Source organism: Pogoniulus pusillus, chromosome 17 (genome assembly GCF_015220805.1).
Source record: "Pogoniulus pusillus isolate bPogPus1 chromosome 17, bPogPus1.pri, whole genome shotgun sequence".
NCBI classification, from domain to species: Eukaryota; Metazoa; Chordata; class Aves; order Piciformes; family Lybiidae; genus Pogoniulus; species Pogoniulus pusillus.
Window position 1 is genome coordinate 24,400,255 of NC_087280.1, and position 7,063 is coordinate 24,407,317.

At 58.0% G+C, this 7,063-nt stretch overlaps 1 long non-coding RNA gene across 1 annotated transcript; it reads right to left on the bottom strand.

The window, feature by feature from the left end:
* Nucleotides 1–1,813: 1,813 nt before the first annotated feature.
* LOC135183195 (uncharacterized) lies at nt 1,814–5,094 on the bottom strand. The gene is made up of 3 exons (XR_010305451.1): nt 4,928–5,094; nt 4,585–4,767; nt 1,814–2,134 (listed from the first exon to the last, which is right to left on the bottom strand). It is a non-coding gene; the product is annotated as an uncharacterized LOC135183195 (long non-coding RNA).
* Between the last annotated feature and the right edge of the window lie 1,969 nt (nt 5,095–7,063).

Consider the following 7,063-nt stretch of genomic DNA (forward strand, 5'->3'; position numbering starts at 1 on the left):
CAAGAGGGGACAAAGCCATAAGGCACACAGCCAGGCTGAGCCCGACCTGTCCCGTGGTGCCAAACCAGCCTGGCTGCTGCTGCTGCTGCCCCACGGCCCTGCCCCAGAGCCTGGCACTAGGCCACCCTGCTCCTGCCCCTTCAGAGCTGTGCCCTGTGCTGCTGCTGCCCACGGGCAGAGGCCTGCCGTGCTCTCAGAGCCCAGAGCACCCACCTATGGAGCCTGACAGCTGACTGCAGTGTTGGTGCAGGTGATGCAAGCCCAACTGCTCACCAGCTGGGGGTTCTGCAGGGGTTGGCATTACACTGGTAAATGGAGCAGGGCTCTTCTTCCTTGCAAACAAAGCAAAGCAATCACCTCAGCACCACCAGCAGCTTTTACCACCAGCTGCCTGCATCATTTTTACCACAGCAGAGAGGCTTTGACTGATTTCTCCCTTGCACATCAAACCTCAACTCTGCTGTGCTGGAGACCTGAGTACCACCATGCACAGCACCAGGCTGCCTGCACCTCCTCAGCATCCTTATTAATGATGTCCAGGCCAGCCCCTGCTGCTCTCCCCTGCTTAGCACCAGATTTATGGCTAATTTCCAGGGCCCTTCCCACTCCTCTGAGTTGATTGCAGCAGCAGAGTTCACACAGGAGCCTCTGGTGCTGGGCAGTGCTGCGTCCAGTTCTGGGCTCCTCCACTGAAGAGAGATGCTGAGGTGCTGGAAGGTGTTGAGAGAAGGGCAGCAAGGCTGGGGAGGGGCCTGGAGCACAGCCCTGTGAGGAGAGGCTGAGGGAGCTGGGGGTGTGCAGCCTGCAGCAGAGGAGGCTCAGGGCAGAGCTCATTGCTGCCTGCAGCTGCCTGCAGGGAGGCTGTAGCCAGGTGGGGTTGGGCTCTGCTGCCAGGCAGCCAGCAACAGAAGAAGGGGACACAGCCTGAAGCTGTGCCAGGGCAGGTCTAGGCTGGATGTTAGGAGGAAGTTGTTGTCAGAGAGAGTGATTGGCATTGGAATGGGCTGCCCAGGGAGGTGGTGGAGTGGCTGTGGCTGGAGGTGTTGCAGCCAAGCCTGGCTGGGGCACTGAGTGCCATGGTCTGGTTGGTTGGGCAGGGCTGGGTGCTAGGTTGGGCTGGCTGAGCTTGGAGCTCTCTTCCAACCTGCCTGATTCTATGGTTCTATGCCAGTGCCCAGGAGCATCACAGCAGATGAAGTCTACCAGTCCAGGCAGCCAAGGTCCCAGGGAAGCAAGGCTCTCCCAGCTAAGGAGCTGTGAAGTTGCTTCCTGAGCCCTTGCAGAGTGTTTAACCAGGGAGACTCACTGATGGGCAAGGCAGCAACAGCAGCAAAGGCCTTGCACACTTCAGCTGGGACTACATTTTCCAGGCGTGTCCACAACCAATCATAGAATCCTAGAAGGGTTGGGTTGGAAGAGACCTCCAAAGCTCATCCAGGCCAATCCCCCTGCACTGAGCAGGGACATCCACAACTAGATCAGGTTGCTCAGAGACTCATCAAGCCTGACCTTGAATATCTCCAGGCATGGAGCTTCAGTCTACCTCCCTGGGCAACCTGTTGCAGTGCTGCAGCAGCCTCCCGGTGCAGAACTTGTTCCTCACATCCAATCTCCATCTGCTCTGCTCTCATTTCAAACCATTGCCCCTGGTCCTTTCCCTGCAGGCCTTTGGGAACAGTCCCTCTGCAGCCTGCTTGCAGCCCCTTTGGGTACTGGGGGGCCTGAAAATCACTCCCCATTAAAACAGTCTCATAACAACCACTTGATGAAGCTAAACTATTTAGCAGTAGCTGAGCCTTCCCAGCCACCCGTTTTAGCCGTTCCAGTGGAATGTCCTCATCAGTAACTCTTTATTCTGTTGGGCAAGGGGCTGAGGAAAGGCTACAGAGAAGCATTCAGTCCTACTGGAGCCTGCAGTACCTTCCAGGAAGGTCGGTCTGGACTCAGCACTCCAGCAGTGAAAAGCCAGTGCTGCTGCGGGGGATGTTCAGACTTCACAGCTCTGCCCTTTGGGGAACAGCTCTTCACTATCGATCCACTCCACTCTTCTGAGCTCCTGCCCACAGCAAGCCACATCTGCAGGAACGCAGGGATGGCTTCTCTCTCCTCCCCAGGTGCTCCTGCATGTGCTGTACTAAACCACAAAGCACAATCTGCTGATCAAAACAACTCTAAAGCTGTGAACACACCTTGCCCCCTGACTGTATAGCCAAACAATCTCCAAAGTCTTCCCTTGGAGCTGCTAAGCCATTTAATGTCTTACTCTGGTGACAGACAAGCTGGCATTTGCTACAAGCACTGTTCTGATTCAGTAGTTTTCAGAGAGAGTAGGGAACTAAGCAGCAGATTTACACTCTAACAAAATCAAATCAGAGATCTCATCTGCCTGATGCATGACTACAGCAGCTTTCATCTGCTGATTGTCAGCTGGTTTGCCTGAAGCTGGAGAAGGGATTGTTTAGGATGTGACGAGGGTACCCTCAGGCTGAGATGAAAGGGTGTGTGGCAGCCTGTGCAGAGCATCAGAGAACGGCTCAGGGTGGAAGGGACCTCAGAGCTCAGCTGCTACAATCTCCCCACCGTGCCCAGGGACACCTTTCAGCTGCACTCAGCTGCTCAAGGCCTCATCCATCCTGGCCTTCAGCACCCCCAGGCAGGAGGCAGCCACAGCCTCCCTGGGCAGCTGTGCCGGAGTCTCACCACTCTCACACTCAACTCCAAACTCACCCAGCCCAACCTAGCACCCAGCCCTGCCCAACCAACCAGACCATGGCACTAAGTGCCCCAGCCAGGCTTGGCTGCAACACCTCCAGCCACAGCCACTCCACCACCTCCCTGGGCAGCCCATTCCAATCACTCTCTCTGACAACAACTTCCTAACAACATCCAGCCTAGACCTGCCCTGGCACAGCTTCAGGCTGTGTCCCCTTGTTCTGCTGCTGCCTGCCTGGCAGCAGAGCCCAACCCCACCTGGCTACAGCCTCCCTGCAGGCAGCTGCAGGCAGCAATGAGCTCTGCCCTCTGCTGCAGGCTGCACCCCCCCAGCTCCCTCAGCCTCTCCTCACAGGGCTGTGCTCCAGGCCCCTCTCACCAGCTTCTAACCAGTCTCTAACTGGATGGATGAGAGGAAGCCTACAAACCGTGGGTGTGATGTGGGCACAGAGCAGGGAGCTGCAGAAAGCAATACCAAGGTGGTTGGATGTTGAGTGCTGTCATGAGAACTGGCTTGGCTGCAAAGGGCCTGCTGATGCAAGATGATACAGGTCTGGAGCTGGTCCTTGTGTGCAAAGGAAAGCCTTTTACCTATCTGTGTACTTCACCTGGAGCCGGTGCAGAAGCCCCAGGAGCCAGCTGCTCAGGCTGCCATCAGGACCCCAGGCGCTGTCAGATGAGGACACGCAGAGCTCCCAGCCCCACGGAACAGCAGCCCCAAGGACTGGCTGCGCCTCCTGCGCACAGGCACTTTGGTGTTCCCCAGGGGGTCTGTGAACAGCGCAGCTGCCGGAGACCTGTCCCGCGTCCGAGCCCTGCGACTCCTGAGCCCTGCTCAGGGCAGCTCCCCAGGCTTCGCCTTACCCTGGAACCCTGCCGAGCCTCCCACTTGCTCAGCCGCGACCACGACTTTAACAAAGCCATTTCTACCTTAGCTAATTGGTCTCCGAGGCCTCTCTCAGAGTGTGTAATTAAAGCCCCTTGCAGTAAATAATTTACAAGTTCCTCCCCGGGGACAGTTTTTAATGAGCACTCCACGGGTCAGACCCTGCGCAGGGCTCCGAGAGCGTCCCCTGCCGGGGCGCCGCGGCACAGCGAACCCGGCCCTGCTGAGGCTGCTCCCGGTCGGCCTCGCCGCTGCCGGCGCAGGGCAGGCAGAGCTGCTCACGGAGCCTCTGCCGCAGGTTCGCCGGGAGCGCAGCCGGGGGCGGCCACTGCCGCGGGACGGGACGCGGACACCCGGGGAGGGGGCACCCTGCTCTGGAGCAGTTCTTACCCAGCCTGCTCTGACAGCTCGGTGTGGAGAGAGACAAGGGCGCCCCCAGACAGCCCCCCCGCCCCTTGGCAGCCTGCCTTGCTCCCCAGGTGCACAGCAAAGCTGAACAGCTCGGAGCGCCCCCCGGGCCCTGCGCCTCACAGCGCTGCTGCGCACCCCGAGCCGGCAGGGAGCCCCCGCGGCACGGCACGGGGCGAGCCCCAGGGCGCAGCAGCGCGGCTGGGGCTGCCGGGCGCAGCTGCCACGCTTCTGGGCTGGGTATCTCCAGGGCAGCCGGCACAAAGGTGGTCCTGCCGCCCCCACCAGCGGGATGCTGCGAGCTGCCCGCATCAGGCAGGCGCCGGCAGCTCCCCAGCCTGGCCAGCCCGCGGCAGCCGCCTCCTGACCCGGGAGAGGCAGGCAGGCAACGAAGCACCAGCCCCACTGGCTGTTTCGGAGGGAGAGCAGGAGAGAGTGACTCTGGGGTGCATGGCAATGGGATCTGGGAGGCAGGGGGGCTGGGGACTCCATTGCCTCAAGCCCTGCAGACCTGCTTTTACCACGCCAGTGAGTTCCAGCAGCTCCAGCGAGCCCCAGGGCCAAGTGTTGGTGCTTACCTGCAGCTGTGCTGGCCAAGGGCCTGTGCTTTGCATCCAGACTCTCGCTCTTCACTTTTCCCCCACAACAAAACACCTGACAAAATCCCAGCCCCTCTCGCTCCTGTGCAGCTGCTGTGCTGGCTCTGAGGTCTCTCCATCACACGCTGGCCTTTTGGCACACAGTTGTTCACCTGCTGTCACCTGTAGTAGAATGGATAGGAGTCAGGCTAGCCCTTACTCTAGGGAGTAAATCAAAGCTCAGGCAGATCAAAAGCTAGCCCAAAGGGCCAGAAAGTGCTGCAGCTGAACTTGTACCTGCCTGAGCCAACAGCAATAATAACAACAAACTCCTCTTACATACAGAATGCCTCAGAAAAGCAAAGCCACCAGGCACAGAGGTCTGGGATGAGAGGTTCCCTTTCATGGTAGCCATTTGATTTATGTGACACAAGGCAGCCAGAAAAAGCACAGCTCAGAACATCCATCTTCAGCCTTAAAACCAACACCTTGGATCCCCTCTGCTCGGATGCAGCTCAAGAGGGCATTAGCCCTTGACTGTGTCCTGCTGTGCTGACAGAGCCTCCGAAGCCTGTGCCCAAAGAGAGCTGCAGCAGGGCTCCTGCAGCCTCCACCACTGTCACACGAACCAGAACCATCCAGGACCCCAGACACACCTCCATGGTTAAACCTTGAGTCAGGACACCTGAGCCTGTGTCCAGAGAAGAGCAACAAGGCTGGGAGGGGTTTGGAGGGCATCATGAGGAGCAGCTGAGGTTGTGTAGTCTGGAGAAGGCTGAGGGGAGACCTCATTGCTCTCTGCAGCTACCTGAGAAGAGGCTGGAGTTGGCCTCTTCTCCCAGGTAACCAGCAACAGGGTGAGAGGAAATAGGTTTGAGTTGTGTCAGGGGAGGGTCAGGTTGGACATGCGGAAAAACTTCTTCAGTGAGAGAGTGGTGAGGGACAGGCTGCCTGGGGAGGTGGTGGAGTCCCCATCCCAGGAGGTGTTCAAGAAGCTGCAGCTGTGGTGCTGCAGGGCAGGGCTGAGTGGTGGTGGTGGCTGGGCTAAGGTGGGACTCGGTGAGCTCAAAGGTCTTTTCCAGCCCTAGTGAGTCTGTGCCACCACTAAGAGCACCCTCTGGGTTTGGCGGGGTGGAAGCAGACAGCTGCACTTACAGTATGCTTTTACAACACCTATCAGATGCAGGGTGCAGGCTCCCCCTGTGACAAACACTGGCTGCAGTGTGGGCTTTGCTGCTGCCCACGGCAGGCTGTGCCATATGGCAGTGCTGAGCCCAGTGTGAGCAGCGAGCTCCAGGAGCCCTGCAGACCCAGCTGGAAGCAGGTCTGCTGCACACCAACCAGCCCCTTCCTTTGCTTTGCTGCTCTCCACAGGCCAGCAGGAGTTCAGAATGGAAGAAGATATTAAAATACTGCCAGGACACACATCCTGGGCAAAAGTGGTCCAACTTTCTCATCACATTTCTTCCCCTAGGGTCTTAAACCCTATGAGAATGTCTTCCTCCTGTAAGGCAGTGCAGAGCTGAGAAGAGCTCTGCCACAAACACCAGCACTGATACTGTCATCTTCTGCCTGCACAACCCTGTCTGAATACATCAACACAACTGGCTCTGCTCTGCCCTGCTGAGACCTCATCTTGAGCACTGCCTTCAGTTTTGGGCTCCCCACTTGAAGAGGGACAGGGATTTGCTGCAGAGGGCCCATGGGAGGTCTGTGAGGATGATGAGGGGACTGGAGCACTGCCTGGTGAGGAGAGGCTGAGGGACCTGGGGCTGCTTAGGCTGCAGAAGACTGAGAGGGGATCTAATCAATGTCTCTAAATTTCTGAGGGCTGGGGGTCAGGAGTGGGGGACAGGCTCTGCTGGGATAGGACAAGCAGCAATGGATGGAAGCTGCAGCACAGCAGGTTCCAGCTCAGCACAAGGGGCAACTTCTTGCCTGGAAGGGTCCCAGAGCCCTGGCACAGGCTGCCCAGAGAGGTTGTGGAGTCTCCTTCTCTGGAGCCTTTCCAGACCTGTCTGGAGGTGTTCCTGTGTGCCCTGAGCTAGACTGTCTGGTCCTGCTGTGGCAGGGGCATTGGGCTGGATGAGCTCTTTGGGTCCATTCCAGCCCCTGCCATCCTGTGAGCCTGTGACTCTGCATCCTTCATCTTCTGGAGTGGAAGTGTTGGACACAGAACTGCTGGCAGGCAGAGTCACTGCAGAGCCCTCCCTGCAGAGTGCTGCCAGCTGACTGCCCCAGGCTCCAGCCTCTCTGCACACACTGCTGGGGAGCTCAGCAGGACAATGCTGAAGGTACCTTCACCCCAGACACAGGAACCTTTGATAACAAAGGATGGAGAGGCACCAGGTGGCACAGGGCAAAGATACCTGAGCTGCTAAGCAAGAGGGTTTAATTAGTAACTGCATTAGCAAAGGAGAAATTAAACTGGATACACATCCTGAGGTGGAAGGGTTCAAATGTATCCTAAGCAGGGGTT